Source organism: Schistocerca gregaria, chromosome X (assembly GCF_023897955.1).
Source record: "Schistocerca gregaria isolate iqSchGreg1 chromosome X, iqSchGreg1.2, whole genome shotgun sequence".
Taxonomy (NCBI): Eukaryota; Metazoa; Arthropoda; class Insecta; order Orthoptera; family Acrididae; genus Schistocerca; species Schistocerca gregaria.
In genome coordinates, this window is record NC_064931.1 from 699,296,878 (window position 1) to 699,312,817 (window position 15,940).

At 42.1% G+C, this 15,940-nt stretch overlaps 1 long non-coding RNA gene across 3 annotated transcripts in view; it reads left to right on the forward strand.

Annotated features, from left to right (window-relative positions):
• The first annotated feature begins 4,928 nt into the window (after positions 1-4,928).
• LOC126299033 (uncharacterized) overlaps positions 4,929-15,940 on the forward strand; it is a 65,692-nt gene continuing 54,680 nt past the window's right edge. Inside the window, exon 1 of one of the 3 annotated variants that reach the window (XR_007552710.1) lies at positions 4,929-4,995. This is a non-coding gene — a long non-coding RNA (uncharacterized LOC126299033). Of the gene's footprint in view, positions 4,996-5,031; positions 5,110-5,131; positions 5,540-15,940 lie in introns of those variants that run through there. The other 2 variants (XR_007552712.1, XR_007552711.1) reach the window with 2 other exon arrangements.

Here is a 15,940-nt window from a genome sequence, read left to right on the forward strand (position 1 = left end):
ATATATATATATATATATATATATATATATATATAACCCTGTCCAGTGATAGCACCGTTACCTGGCAGGGAATGACCACTATAATTACACGTAAGGGCAGTGTGTTTAGTATCAGTGAGCATGCCGTCCCTGTTTAGAATGGGGAAGGCACACAATGTATTTGATCTTAACTGAGAGTAGATTGTGATGTCCTGGAGACTTGATATGAGCATTTCGGAAACTGTACGAAGTATGGGTTGTAGTAGTATTCATCCATGGATCTCTTTTTACAAGGCTACAGGACATGTCAAAGTATTTACAAGTTTAAACCAATTTAAAATAAGCTAATTCGTATACACATACATTTACAGACTTCTAGTTAGAGACAATCATTAGATTTACTCCTGATATACAATCCTTTTTTGACAAATAACTTATTAAATAATGTAATGCCACACTGTTCACTCATATCTCACTATCAATCACTTTACACACTATACACACACGATTTTATAACATGTCACTCATTACACACACACACACACACACACACACACACTGGTGATCTCTGGGCCATTTTCCATACCAAAACTTCCCCATTTCCTATCCTGAAAAACTGAGTCAGCATCCTTCTATAATGAGTGAGATGTTGAGATCAGAAAGAGGAGGAGCTGTTAGTGTTGTGCTATGCATACCTTGGGGGTAAGTATTTATATAAAAGGAAAAAAAACTAGTGTGAAGGTGTTATGTGGAATGTTGGATACTTTATAATCATTATTATTATTTATCTGTATAAAGTTTTTTTACCAAACCCCTACTCTGTTTTATCTAAGTAATCTTTCAATGTATAAAATGTGTTGCATAAAAGGTACTTTTTAGCTGTCTTTTTAAATTAGTGTATTTTTGCAATTTCTTTAATCTCTTTTATTCCTTGGTAGAAAATGCTGTTTTGAGTTTTATGTTTCTTTTTCTTGGTAAACGTAAGTTGAGTCTAGCTCTTGTTCAATGGTGATGGACAGAGCTGTTTGTGAAGTAATGACCAATGTTACACTCCTGGAAATTGAAAAAAGAACACATTGACACCGGTGTGTCAGACCCACCATACTTGCTCCGGACACTGTGAGAGGGCTGTACAAGCAATGATCACACGCACGGCACAGCGGACACACCAGGAACCGCGGTGTTGGCCGTCGAATGGCGCTAGCTGCGCAGCATTTGTGCACCGCCGCCGTCAGTGTCAGCCAGTTTGCCGTGGCATACGGAGCTCCATCGCAGTCTTTAACACTGGTAGCATGCCGCGACAGCGTGGACGTGAACCGTATGTGCAGTTGACGGACTTTGAGCGAGGGCGTATAGTGGGCATGCGGGAGGCCAGGTGGACGTACCGCCGAATTGCTCAACACGTGGGGCGTGAGGTCTCCACAGTACATCGATGTTGTCGCCAGTGGTCGGCGGAAGGTGCACGTGCCCGTCGACCTGGGACCGGACCGCAGCGACGCACGGATGCACGCCAAGACCGTAGGATCCTACGCAGTGCCGTAGGGGACCGCACTGCCACTTCCCAGCAAATTAGGGACACTGTTGCTCCTGGGGTATCGGCGAGGACCATTCGCAACCGTCTCCATGAAGCTGGGCTACGGTCCCGCACACCGTTAGGCCGTCTTCCGCTCACGCCCCAACATCGTGCAGCCCGCCTCCAGTGGTGTCGCGACAGGCGTGAGTGGAGGGACGAATGGAGACGTGTCGTCTTCAGCGATGAGAGTCGCTTCTGCCTTGGTGCCAATGATGGTCGTATGCGTGTTTGGCGCCGTGCAGGTGAGCGCCACAATCAGGACTGCATACGACCGAGGCACACAGGGCCAACACCCGGCATCATGGTGTGGGGAGCGATCTCCTACACTGGCCGTACACCTCTGGTGATCGTCGAGGAGACACTGAATAGTGCACGGTACATCCAAACCGTCATCGAACCCATCGTTCTACCATTCCTAGACCGGCAAGGGAACTTGCTGTTCCAACAGGACAATGCACGTCCGCATGTATCCTGTGCCACCCAAAGTGCTCTACAAGGTGTAAGTCAACTACCTTGTCCAGCAAGATCTCCGGATCTGTCCCCCATTGAGCATGCTTGGGACTGGATGAAGCGTCGTCTCATGCGGTCTGCACGTCCAGCACGAACGCTGGTCCAACTGAGGCGCCAGGTGGAAATGGCATGGCAAGCCGTTCCACAGGACTACATCCAGCATCTCTACGATCGTCTCCATGGGAGAATAGCAGCCTGGATTGCTGCGAAAGGTGGATATACACTGTACTAGTGCCGACATTGTGCATGCTCTGTTGCCTGTGTCTATGTGCCTGTGGTTCTGTCAGCGTGATCATGTGATGTATCTGACCCCAGGAATGTGTCACGGCAAACTGGCTGACACTGACGGCGGCGGTGCACAAATGCTGCGCAGCTAGCGCCATTCGACGGCCAACACTGTGGTTCCTGGTGTGTCCGCTGTGCCGTGCGTGTGATCATTGCTTGTACAGCCCTCTCGCAGTGTCCGGAGCAAGTATGGTGGGTCTGACACACCGGTGTGAATGTGTTCTTTTTTCCATTTCCAGGAGTGTAGTTTGCTAAGTGTTGTGGATCCCTTATCACCTTATCTCCCTCCCTTAGCAGTATGTTATTCTGCATTACTTGCCTCTCCCCATTTCCTTTTTAATAACATCCCAGACTGCTTTACTTTTATTCTCTGCATTATATATTTTTTGTCATTAAATGCGTTTTTTGCAGTAATCAGAACCTGTCTATAGATCTTTTTGTATCTATGATAGCAATTAAAGAATTCTGGATCATTGCCACTCTTTTACATGGAGCTGAGGTATTTAAGTGTTTGGGAGGACTCTTAATACCTGCTGTTATCCATCTGTTTTTGTATGATGGTGATGTAGACATGCATACTTTTGGAAATGCCTTTTCAAAGTTCAATTTAAATAATGTGGAGAATTTAGAGAATTTCTTATTCACAATGGTTTCCTTATACACCTCATTCCAGCTTTGTCTTGCTAGTTCTTTTGAAAAATCTTTTATTTTGATTTCTGATAGATGTCGTTTGTAGGCTTGTAGATTAGTGAATGATTTTACTGTTGTTATTACACAGAGATGGTTTGATAGTCTGAGACCTTTTACAGCTACATCACATTTTTCCCTGTTTGTTTGTGGTCACATGGTCAATTACTGATTAAGTCATTGCAGTAACCCTTGATGCACTATTGACAAATAGGGACATGCCAAAACATATTTATGAGGGTAGCGCTGGATTCATTTATGATATTAGTGTTGATGTTAATGTCCCCACAAAGAATTATTCTGTCCTTTGTACTTGAGACTTTATGTAGAACTTCTGTTAATTTATTGAAAATGTGTCCACACTACCACTGGGAGATCTATACACACAAAAAATGATTGATTTCTTGGTGATATCAAACCCTGTTAATTCAATAGCTGATATTTCAAAGTGTCTGTCTTCACTTACTGTGCTGAGGCCATGTCTTGATTTGAAATGTGTTCCTTTTCTGATATAAATGCATGATCCTCCACCCCTTGAAGCATTTCTGCAGTATGAGTTTACCATTTCATACAATTATAATACTATCTGTGTGGTGAGTGGTTGTTTCAGTATTTTTTAAACTACTGGAGACACTCTTTAGGCAGGAGAACCTGTTGTCTGGATTTATCCTAAAAAAAAGACCTACTTCTCCTACATATGACAACAGGTATTTGACAGTGTGTGTCCCGAAATCCAACCCCTATACTTTCACGAATCAGCTGTACCAATCTTCCCTTCCCATTCCTGTTTAGGTGTAGGCCATGCCTAGTGAGACCCCATATGTTGATAGCCGCAGCAGACACCAGAGAAACATGAGCAAAGTTGGCTGCCCACAGAGCCATCCCTAACCCCACATTGATTCGCCTCACAACTCCGTCAAGGTATGGTCGATCATGACGCCGGAACAGCTCAACAAAGTGTTCGTTGGTGCCATGAGTCAGGGAAGCTATCTTGTCCAGGTCACCACCTATGTCATATGCCCCATCCCTGTCCAAACTATTTCCTACCCCACCCACTATCACTACATGGTCCTCTTTTGTAATTCTGTACATTAACACCCTAAGTCCTGTATCACATGACTTATCCCTGCATTTGGCTTGAAGATACTGGTGGCCTGGTACACTTCCCCTAAACGTTCCTGTAACTGAGGGCCTACACCTCGCCCCTGGCTACTGCCTACCAGTAGCACCTTCTTCTTCGTAACATTTTGTATATTCTTAGGCTTCTTCGCCTCGGTCGTAGTGTGCTGCACATTTCCTGCTCCTCGTTCTACAGAAGGGCTGTGGTGCTTGGCGGAACGAAGGTGAAACAATGTCCAGACATTGTGTGTTTGGGTGGCTACCTCTATTACAGTTGTCGGACGTTGGAAGCTGGGCAGACTGGTAAAACAATGCTGTCTGCATGTGTCACTATTCCTGCCATTTTGAATACTTTTTCCGGTTAAGCACGCTAACCGGCCAGAAGTTGCCGGTTACGTTTTCCTGAGTTTAATCTCCGGTTAAGCGTTATTCTGGGTTCGTACAACACGTTTCTCGCCCCATTTCAAGAATAGAGTTTAACAGGCTGCTTACCGGGGAGTTAGTTGGTTGGTTGCGTGTTCCATTGATCAGTCGCACGGTACGTTAGCCGTTATGATATGGAACGTGTCAAGTGTGCAAGATATGCACATGTGTGTGTGTGTGTGTGTGTGTGTGTGTGTGTGTGTTCTTGCAAATCTAGACGGAGAAGCGACAATAAAGCACGCTATTTACTCCGTTCTGACTAGATTTTAATGTTCGACCACCATGGGTCTACTGCACGCTACTGGCGCCATAGCCGCATCTCTGACATGTGTTTTCAAACTGCAGTACGCAAGAGAGGTGTTCGTATGGAGATCCTTGCAATCAATGAAGCTATTGAATGGGATCATGAGATTAGTAAAGTGAGTTTTTCTGAACTCAGTATTGCATGGATGGTGGTTCTTGTATGTCATGTAGCTGAACTTGAAAATACGTTGTGTTGTCATGTCTCTTTGTTGGTTATGTAGCGTGTCACTGTAAGTCTTATTTCAGCACTGTCGGTGTCATGAGTTGAGGTTAGGCACGCCGGTCCGTGGGCTAGTGATTCGGACTATTTTTTTTTTTTTTTTTCCAAATCTAAGTGTTGAACAGCATACTTAGCATACTTTTTGGCAAAAGTTAAACGTAACGGGACCGCTCCCCCTCTTTTTTTTCCTCCTTGCATTTTTTAATACGATGCAGAGGTAAACATTAAGTTTCGCTACTGCTTAATTTCCTACCGCTACAAGATATTCTGCGTTCACGTTTGTTGGCTTCGCCAACCTTCAACCAGATTGTCACCTACCAATCTAACATACACCTCAGGCTGCGCTACGGATCAGTCTGTCAGCTTTCGTTACGATTTGTACAGTCACAGTGTAGACATTCATCGAAAGAGATATTGAAATCTGCATCCATAGCGTACAGGTTAAAAGTTTAGTAATGTTCTCAAACTTTTTGTTGACACATTTTGTAGACGTTTGTCCTTTTTCAGTAAAAACTCGATAATATTCCAAAATTTATGGATTGAACTTTCCATGTGTAACTAAGTTGTAGGTGGTAAATACAGATCTCTAGTTTCCGTATAACCATAGCCCATATCAATTCAGGCAGGCTAGAAAAAAAAAATCTTACCTTCATAGTCTCAGATGTTATTTTATGTAGCATATGTTAAAATGGACTAATTAAGGAACATGTATGTTTTTTGTTTTCTCCATATAAATTTCTACTCAGAGATACAGTGCTCAAAAGATCACACTGCGCATAACATTTTGAAGATCCGAATTTTGGAAAAAACATTGATGTGCTGTATCTATGGATCAGTTGTATATTTTGTTGGGTTTTTATTTGAAAGATAATTGCTTTATGATTATAAAGAAATTCTCCATTTGGACTTGTCAAAGTTCTTTCACTACAGCATTCTCAACATTTTTATATAATTTATTGGATTTTTCAAAAGTTTCAATCCATAAAGTATTGGTTTTTTTCCGCTGTTGATTAGTAAGACATAGTTCTACATTCCCTGAAAAGGAGAGCTTCGACTTTTAGGTTGAACAGGATTTATAAACAATTGAAATTGTTGCTTTACATAAAACCTGTTTTATTATCACATAACACCCGTAAAAATCAAAACCTAGCTTTATTTTACATAATTTTAGTTTTGAAAGATGAGTAAGAGACTTTTTTTTTCCAAGCATTTTAAATGGTTCCAAAATCCATGTGGAAAGTCCAAAGACTTAAAGGTTTCGGTTTATAGAACTTCTCACAAACCAAACTCTGCGCTGTCATGACATCACTCACGACAACACCCTTATGTCGCGGGTCGAAGCCGATGCGTGGGATCGGACGCTTCTGTTGACCCAAAATTAGCCAGTCAATGAACAAAGAATGTGTTCCACTGTTTCAGTATCTTCCTTTGATATGGAGTGATGCCTTCCTTAAAATCCTCGGCATTCTGAATCACAGCTGTATTTGGTCTTGAAAGATTGATTTGTAGCATGCTGCTTCAGCAGGCCTCCTACACCATCACAAGACCCCTTCCAGTGAGCAGTCGTCAGAAATAATGATCTTCTCAGGCTGTTTGCAGTTCAAGAACTTGTTGAATTGCTCACAAAGCATGTGCTGTCACATCATGTGCCATCACTTGTCACTGTAACACTTGTGATCTTGTTTTGAAAATGTCACTCCTGTAAACATTGAAACCAGGCCATTACTCCGATGATACCCTTGTACTTCTCATGGGAGAATTAGACCAGTTCTCAACAAAATCACAGTGAAGCACTAAACATAATTCTTCAGCTTGTGCACACCCTTTCACTTCTGCAGTGTGTTGTTGCAATTTCTTCAGATGCAGGTGTGTTACTGCTTTTACTGACCTTTTACCAAGTTCATCATTGAAACTGTCAAACACAACAGTTTTCTTAATTAGTTTATTTTTCTGCCTTGTCATATATGTAATTCCTGCAGAGTTATCTTCTATGTCCTCCAGGCCAAGTGTCTAGACAGTCCTCTCCCTACAGGGCAGTCACCATATTCTTGAAACAAGTCTCTCGCTTTGTCACAGACTACTAATGACTTTACGTACCCAACCAAGGTGTCACATGAATTGTGCTCCAGCAAGTTCTTCAAAATTACCACACACAGTTCAAAATTCACGCAGTAAATGTATAAACAGACTTCTCTTGGTGGGTGTGGAACTACCCACTTAGGTCATAGTGTGTAAAATTTTGATCTTCCAATATGTGAAGTTGTATAGTTGCTCCTATAAATTGCAAAAGCTTCTTTAATACTGCAAGTCGTGTACCTCTTCACCTTCACAACTTTTTAACCTTCAACTGTTATAGTGCCTTTTTTTGTTGGCACTTTGGTGAGAACAGTCCCATTTATCTTCCACATAAAATGACTGCACTATTTGAACTTGAGATGCTTCTATAGGATGACTGTAATAGGGATCTGGTCATGCAAAGACTCCTATTAGACTTTACATTTCTTGATTTGTGTACCACGTACTTTGATACTGGTGGAACATGGTTCAAAACTGGTTTCTTTGAAAATGTCTCTGGAGTAATAGTTAAAACATACACCTTTTCACTGTAGGATGCACAATATTCAATAGCTGAATTTTTATTTATTGTAAAATCCTTGCAAGAGTACTTTGATTCATTTTCTTCTAAGATGGAATTTCTACTTTGAAGAGTGTTATACGTTTTGCTGTAGTGTATTCATCCGCAGCTTTCTTGATGCATAGAGCTTTTGACTCAACTTTACTGACTGTGGTTTCTTAACAGGACCAACACCTCTCTCTGTAGTTTACTAATTCAGAGTATTAAATTCTTCCTCTATTAATGCAAAATCTGCATCATCTACACCATGGAAGGCTTCACCTTGTTCAGATACTATCATTGTTGTCATTCTGTCAAAACATTTAGAACATAAGTCATCACTCGAAACATTTTCACTTTGAAACAGAGTCTTCAAATGATATATAATTCAAAGATGAGAGCTAGTTAGTGCTCGACTATACAGATGCAGCACTAATCTGGACACTTTGTGGAGATTTTTGAATAATCTATTCAGGGAGTTACATATATTGCATGGATCAGCCGGTCGATTCCTCACAAAAACACAGAACTCACTCGATGGTCTCAGTACAGAAACCTGCAATGAGCAACCACGACAAAGAAACTGACAAACTACAACAAAGACAGTGAAAAGAAATAACTGTAACAGAGACAATAGAAATCAACATTGCAACAAAGAAATTAGTAAGAGACAACTTCAGAAAAAACAGATTTTTTAAATGTAAAACTTGTCCAACATAAAAATGGAAGCTCTCCTTTACAAAGTTTACAAAGAATATAGTACTACATGGTACCAATCAACAGCAAAAATCTAAATTTTCTGGATTGGTGTTTTTTAAAAAACAATTTTTTTCTGTAAATTATAAAAAATATTTAAAAGGTGACAGTAAAAGAACTGTAACAGATATGTCCAAACAGAGGATACCATTGTAATCTTTCAAATAAAAAAAACCTCTAACAAAATATCTTGGACTACTACAGAGTTACATTTTTAAAAATTTTCAGAAATTTGCATTTTAAAAATGGTGTTCGCAGTGTCATCTTTGGAGGCCTGTATCTCGTGGCAGGAATTTTCTTGGAGAAAACAAAAAAATACTGTTTCTTTCTTATTCCTGAATTTTAACGTATGCTAAATTCAGTAACATAAGAGACTGCCTGAAGTGATCTGGATTATGTCTATACAAGAATGATTAATGTCCAGTTAACAAGCCTGTGGATCTCTCTTGCATTGGGATGGGTGCTAGCATTGAAGCTAAACAAATCGTATGTGTATCTTACTGATTTTATGGCAGTAAAAAAATTTGCTTAGTGTAATGATATTCTTGTGAGAAATGTTGTTCTGGTGGCATTGTACTTATGACATAAAGTATGTGTATAGGGGTAGTCTTCACATCTCTTGCAGACACAATTTAAGCTGCTACATTAATCAGTTTTCGCGTTTGTAAGTCAGATTTTAGGGGCGGGGGGCGGTGGGAGTGGGGGCGAGGCCCGTTTGACAGGTTTCCGACCAAGAAAACGGTAAATTGTATGGCAGACAATAATTTTTATCTGTTGATTCGTGTCTCCCCTCCCCCAAATTTAACTCAAAGATGAGAGCAGTGCTCTGCTCGACTATACAGATGCAGTATTAATCTGGACACTTGTAGAGATTTTTGAATAATCCATTCGGGGAGTTATTTTAATTGAATTGCAATACAATTTATTACAGTTTTCAGGAAACATATCAACTCTGCTGTTTAATAAAAGAATTGAACAGAATACTTAGAACCTAATGTGTTAGAATGATAAAAATTGTTTGGTGTGAAAGTAATTGCAGCGTTTATCAAATGTTTTGTGGGATATCCTTTAGATTTAATCACTGGCTCTATTCTGTATGGCTATGAGTATTCGAAATGTAGAAGATAATCTGGTTTGATCACTTGGACCCTTGAAATATCAATGGCCCTCAGCAGTGCCCTCTTGTTTCTGAAATTTTCATCTTGGATTAAAAGTTATAAATTGGGTTGATGTTGGGACTGTTGCCACATTTGTTCAGTACATTACTGCAAGAGTTAATCATTTCTTATAAATTCTACTGCTGTAATATGGCCCACTGTGTTGCTGAAAGGTGCTTTGATTGCTTTTACCTTAAAACAAGTTGGAGTGCAGCAAATTACACTGACTGCAAAGAACAAAATCACAATCAGTTTTATTTTAGTAAATTCTATATTATCTCTGTGTTTTATCTTGTATTTATTAAACACACTTTTGTCTGACGGCAGGGGCTCGCAACTCTTTGACGGGTTCGTGCTTGGCTACCATAAGGCCCCAGTCATTGCAGCATTTTTCTCCTTCTGTGCTGCATGTCTATCGTCTTGCTAGTCTTTTTCTCTCCCTTGAGGAACATTTCTAGGATGTTTTAGAGACTGTTCTGCATTGCCTGTCGCTGACATAAGAACAGTCTCATCTTTGTTTGTCGCTACCATTTCCTTCCTTCATTACCCCCTCCTCTCGTTCCTCCGCTTCGGCGTTTGAGGTTCCTCTTTTTCTTCTTTCTCCTTGTGTGCTCCTGAAGACCAGCCCACGTGTCTGCCTTGTAACAGTTGACTGGGTAACACACAATTCCCAGGCCCTGGTTGACAGATAGCGTTAGTGCGTTTCCCTCTGATACAGGCCAACCCCAGGGAGGGGTGATTTCCGGAGCTGCAACCTGGCAATTGGTTCCTCTGTTAGGTGTTAGAGGTGTGACCTGAGTTGTGAACAATCACCTAAGGTGGGTGCACCCCCTTGTGAAGGGGGCCCCCAGTTGGAAGGAGCGCACCATTGGAGACACTAGCAATCATGGCGATTTCCTCATGATGAGTTGATCATCTTCCCACTCAAAATCTACTGAACATAAACGTTACGAGGCTAATGATAGACAGACCCTTCCCACTCTACCACGGTTCTTTGAGGCCTCATGTACTGAAGACGGTCAGTCCTTTGCCACGGTAAATCTGTCCATTATTCAGAAAGGTGTCGATGCAGTTGCTGGTCTTGTGAAATCCTACTCTCATTTACAGAATGGCACTTCGCTTTTGGAGACCCCTTCTGATTCTCAAGCACAACAACTGCTTGCTGCCTCGCTTCTCCACAGTTACCCTGTTCATATCGAGGCCCATAGAACTTTGAATTCTTCCTGTGTTGTAATTTAGATCAGAGTGCTTGACAGTCCAACTGAGGCTAAAATCCAATATTACCTCTCTGATCAGGGTGTCACTGTCATCCATTGTGTAATGAAAGAGGTTGATTTCTCCTTAGTGTGACCTCCAATTTGGATTTGAGGTTGAGAAATTGCCCCCCCCCCCCCCCCCCCTCACCCCCACCTCCCCTTGTGCAGCTGTGCAACAAGCATTCAAACTTTCACCTCAAGGGGAAAAGCCACCAGCCACATGACCGGTAGTCTGGAAAGGACAGGAGTGCTACAGTGCCGCCTTTACTGTTAGAGAGCTAGATCATGCTTTCAGTTAATCACAATCCTCCGCCCCAGGGTCAGACGCCATCTGCATTCAAATGCTGCAGCACCTTTCTCTTGCATCTGAGCAGATGGCACATTTCCTGGATGTTGGCATGAAGCCATTGTCATACCCACACCTAAACCCAGTAAGGACATAAACCTTCCTTCTAGCTACTGCCCCATCTCTCTTACCAGCTGCATTTGCGAGATGATGAAACATGATTCATGCCTTGCTGGTGTGGTGGCTCGATTCTCAAAGTTTACTGATTAATGCACAGTGTGGATTTTGACCGTGGCGGTTTGCGGTTGACCATCTTGTTACTTTGTCAGCCCATGTCATGAATGGTTTTCTGTGGGAATCACAGATTGTGGCCATGTTTTTAGATTTGGAGAAGGCATACGGCACCTGCCACATAACTGATATCCTCCATATTCTTTACACGTGAGGCTTCTGTGGCCGCCTGTCCTGTTTCCTTCAGGCATTTTTAAAAGATAGTTTTCATGGTGCGTGTCGGTTCTGCCTTGCTGGACACATTTATCCAGGAAAACGGTGTGCCTCAGGTTTCCGTCCTGAGTGTCGTCCTCTTTGCTATTGCCATTAACCCTACCATGGCCTATCTCTCAGCAGGCATCTACAGCTCCCTTTTGTTGATTTTGCCACCTATTGCAGTTCTCCATGGACCAGTCTCACTGAGCGGCATCTGCAGTGGTGTCTCAAACGTCTTTACTCCTAGAGCATTGACAATGGCTTTCACTTTTTCACTGACAAAACCATCTGTATTAATTTCTCGTGATGCAAGTGGTTTCCCCTACCATCTTTACATCTTGGGCGTGTTGCCCTTCTGTTCATTGAAACTGTGAAATTCCTTGGGCCCTTGCTCGATAGAGAACTCTTTTGGTCCTCCAGTGTATCTTATGCGGAAGCCTGCTGTACGCAGTTCTTCAATATCCTATGTGTCATCAATGGTACTTTTTGGGGTGCCTATCGAACAACCCTCCTCTGTTTGTACCAGTCCCTTGTCAGTTCAAAACTTGACTATGGGTGCGTTGTTTGTGTCTGCATGCCCATCCCTCATATGCAGTCACAACACTATGGACCATTGTGTTAGTATGGGGCTCGTCCTTCTTATCTGTTACCTCCTGGAGTCTGCTTTCGCCAGTTACTATGGCAGCTTAACTACACGCTACCTGCACCTTTCCTGGTTCGTGTGAACTCTTCACCGCCTTGGCTTTGTGAAGTGGCCCATGTTAACCTTGGCCTTCATTCGCTTACCAAGGACCTACTCCAGCCTCAGCCTACCGCCTTCAGTTTCACGATCTTCACAAGGAACTTTGCGATAGTACCTTTGTATACACTGAGGGCTCTCGGACTGACTGTGAGGTGGGGTGTGCCTTTGTCAGTGGCACCCATGACTTTTGATATGGGCTTCTGGCACACTCCTCGGTATTTACAGCTGAGCTCTTTCACCTTGTATCAGGCCCATGGAAAAGTGTCCGGTGACATAGACATTTCAATTGTGTCCTCTGTTCACTCACTCAGCACCCATCCCTTAGTGCAGGGGCCCACGAAAACTGTCAACTGCTCACTATTGGTAGAGACAGTGTGATTTTCTGTGGGCTCCTGCTCATGTCGGTCTGCCAGGAAATGAGCATGCTGACGCTGCTGCCAAAGCTGCTGTCCTAGTACCTCAGCCCGCGATTACCTATGTTCCCTCTGATGTCTGTGTTGCTGTCTGTCAGGAGATGGGGTCCCTTTGGCATTGACAATGGTCCTCCCTCCACCGGAATAAGCTCTGGCTTATTAAGCCTCTCCCAGTGACTTGGAGGACCTCCTGTCAGCTCACCTGCCGGGAAGAGGTTATTTTAATTCAGCTTCATATTGGGCAATGGCTTTTTAGCCATTGTAATTTGCTAAGTGGTGCTATCCCACCAAATTGTTGACATTGCGTCCAAGTTTTAACTGCCTGACACTGATGGAATGTCCATTTTTCAACCTTTTAAGTTCCCATTTGGATTTGCCTTCTGAGTTATCACCCGTTTAGCAAATGATGCACCGGCTGTTGACCGCATCTCACTTTTTATCCACGAAAGCCAATGGCAATGGCTGTTTAATTTTTAGTTTGGGACCTCTGTTTCTGTATGGTGTATTTTTTTAGCTGTTTTTCCACAATCCTGTTTTTAGCTGTCTCCTATTATGTCAGTTGGCACTGTCATATAGTTGTTTTTTAACTTCTCTTTGTCTTTGTGTCCTATAGTTTTGACTTGGGTGCATATGACCCCAGTTGTTTTTGTGCCCTCAGGCAAAACAAAGTAAAACAAACCCTGAGCTGTAAAATACACTACTTTTCACTCTTTAACGCAAAGGTAAACTTTTTTCAGTCATAACTACTCTCGACCACATTTCCTCACACAAATACTCTTCTTCCTACTCCTCTGTATTTGCACCAAGTGCTGTGCTTTGTGCTAGAGAGCAAACCTGACTTTGTGAGCCTCTGCCTTGCGTTCCACAAAGTGCTGGACATGTTAATGGTGAGGATGGTGAGGACACCCACTAGCCCTTCTTTTATCATTACAGTGAAACTGATTCGTGGCAGCTGTGTGCTAAAGCTCACATATGCAAGTGTGCAACCTTTATTAGAGTTTTTGAAGAGTTCAGCTGCACAAACGTGTAAAATCAAGTTTTTAAATTACAGTTAAGTGTATTCATTGTTAATAAAAATATATTGAATGAAATTTTCACTCTGCAGTGGAGTGTGCGCTGATATGAAACTTCATGGCAGAGTGAAACGATGTGCTGGACTGAGACTTGAACTCAGGACCTTCGCCTTTCATGGTCAGTTCTCTTCCATCTGAGCTACCCAAGCATGACTCAAGACCCATCCTCAGTTTCAATTCTGCCAGTACCAGAAGTTCTCCTGCAGACCAGAGTTAGTCTTGGCCCAGCACATGGTTTTAATCTGGCAGAAAGTTTCAAAAATATATCAAGTGAGGTGGTGCAGTGATGAGCACATTGGACTCGATTCAAGGGGATGGTGGCTCAAATCCTTATCTGGACTTAGTGTTTTGTGAGTTGCCAGAATGGTTCATTTGGAAGGGCACAGCCAGCTTCCTACCCCATCTTTAGCTACTCTGATGACACCGATGCTCTCACTGTCTGGTCTCTTCCTCCAAATTGACCAACCAACAAACAAAGAGAGCCTGTTTACTATAACAAATAACTACTTAGGATAAGTATTGTAAGCAAAAAATAGAAACATTATTCATTAATTTAGTGTACCACAAATTAGGTTAGTTTTAAGATGTTAAAACGAACTTTTCAGTAAAATGTCCAGAATTAATGCCACTACTAGTAGAATGATTTTATAAATAACTCAGTATGGTTCATACAATAGTGAAATAATGCTAGCTACATGGGGTAGGTGCAGATAATGCTAGCCCACCAATGGTATAACTAATGTGTTTTAATCAGGGTGTGGAAAAATTGTTTAATTAGATGCCCGAAACTGCAATCCAATGAATGTGTGTGGAAGTAGAGCTTCTGGGTGCTCAGTGTGAGTACATATGCTTCTACATGTAAATTAGTTGCAGGATTACTGTATTTGCTAGAAAGGCTGGGCTGTTTGGTATGTTTGTTGTTGTGGTCTTCAGTCCAGAGACAGGTTTGATGCAGCTCTCCGTGCTACTCTATCCTGTGCAAGCTTCTTCATCTCCCAGTACCTACTGCAACCTACATCCTTCTGAATCTGCTTACTGTAGTTATCTCTTGGTCTCCCTCTATGATTTTTACCCTCCACACTGCCCTCCAATACAAAATTGGTGATCCCTTGATGCCTCAGAACATGTCCTACCAACCGATCCCTTCTTCTGCCTTCTTCTGGTCAAGTTGTGCCACAAACTTCTCTTCTCTCCAATCCGATTCAATACTTCCTCGTTAGTTACATGATCTACCCATCTAATCTTCCGCATTCTTCTGTAGCACCACATTTCAAAAGCTTCTATTCTCTTCTTGTCCAAACTATTTATCGTCCATGATTCACTTCCATACATAGCCACACTCCATACAAAAACTTTCAGAAATGACTTCCTGACACTTAAATCGATACTTGATGTTAACAAACTTCTCTTCTTCAGAAACGCTTTCCTTGCCATTGCCAGTCTACATTTTATATCCTCTCTACTTCAACCATCATCAGTTATTTTGCTCCCCAAATAGCAAAACTCCTTTACTATTTTAAGTGTCTAGATTTCCTAATCTAATTCCCTCAGCATCACCCGACTTAATTCGACTACATTCCATTATCCTCGTTTTGCTTTTGTTGATGTTCATCTTATATCCTCCTTTCAAGACACAGTCCATTCCGTTCAACTGCTCTTCCAAGTCCTTTGCTGTCTCTGACAGAATTACAATGTCATCGGCGAATCTCAAAGTTTTTATTTCTTCTCTATGGACTTCAATACCTACTACGAATTTTTCTTTTGTTTCCTTTACTGCTTGCTCAATATACAGATTGAATAACATCGGGGAGAGGCTACAACCCTGTCTCACTCCCTCCCCAACCACTGCTTTCCTTTCATGCCCCTCGACTCTTATAACTGCCATCTGGTTTCTGTACAAATTGTAAATAGCCTTTCGCTCCCTGTATTTTACCCCTGCCACCTTCAGAATTTGAAAGAGAGTATTCCAGTCAACATTGTCAAAAGCTTTCTCTAAGTCCACAAATGCTAGAAACGTAGGTTTGCCCTTCCTTAATCTAGCTTATAAGATAAGTCGTA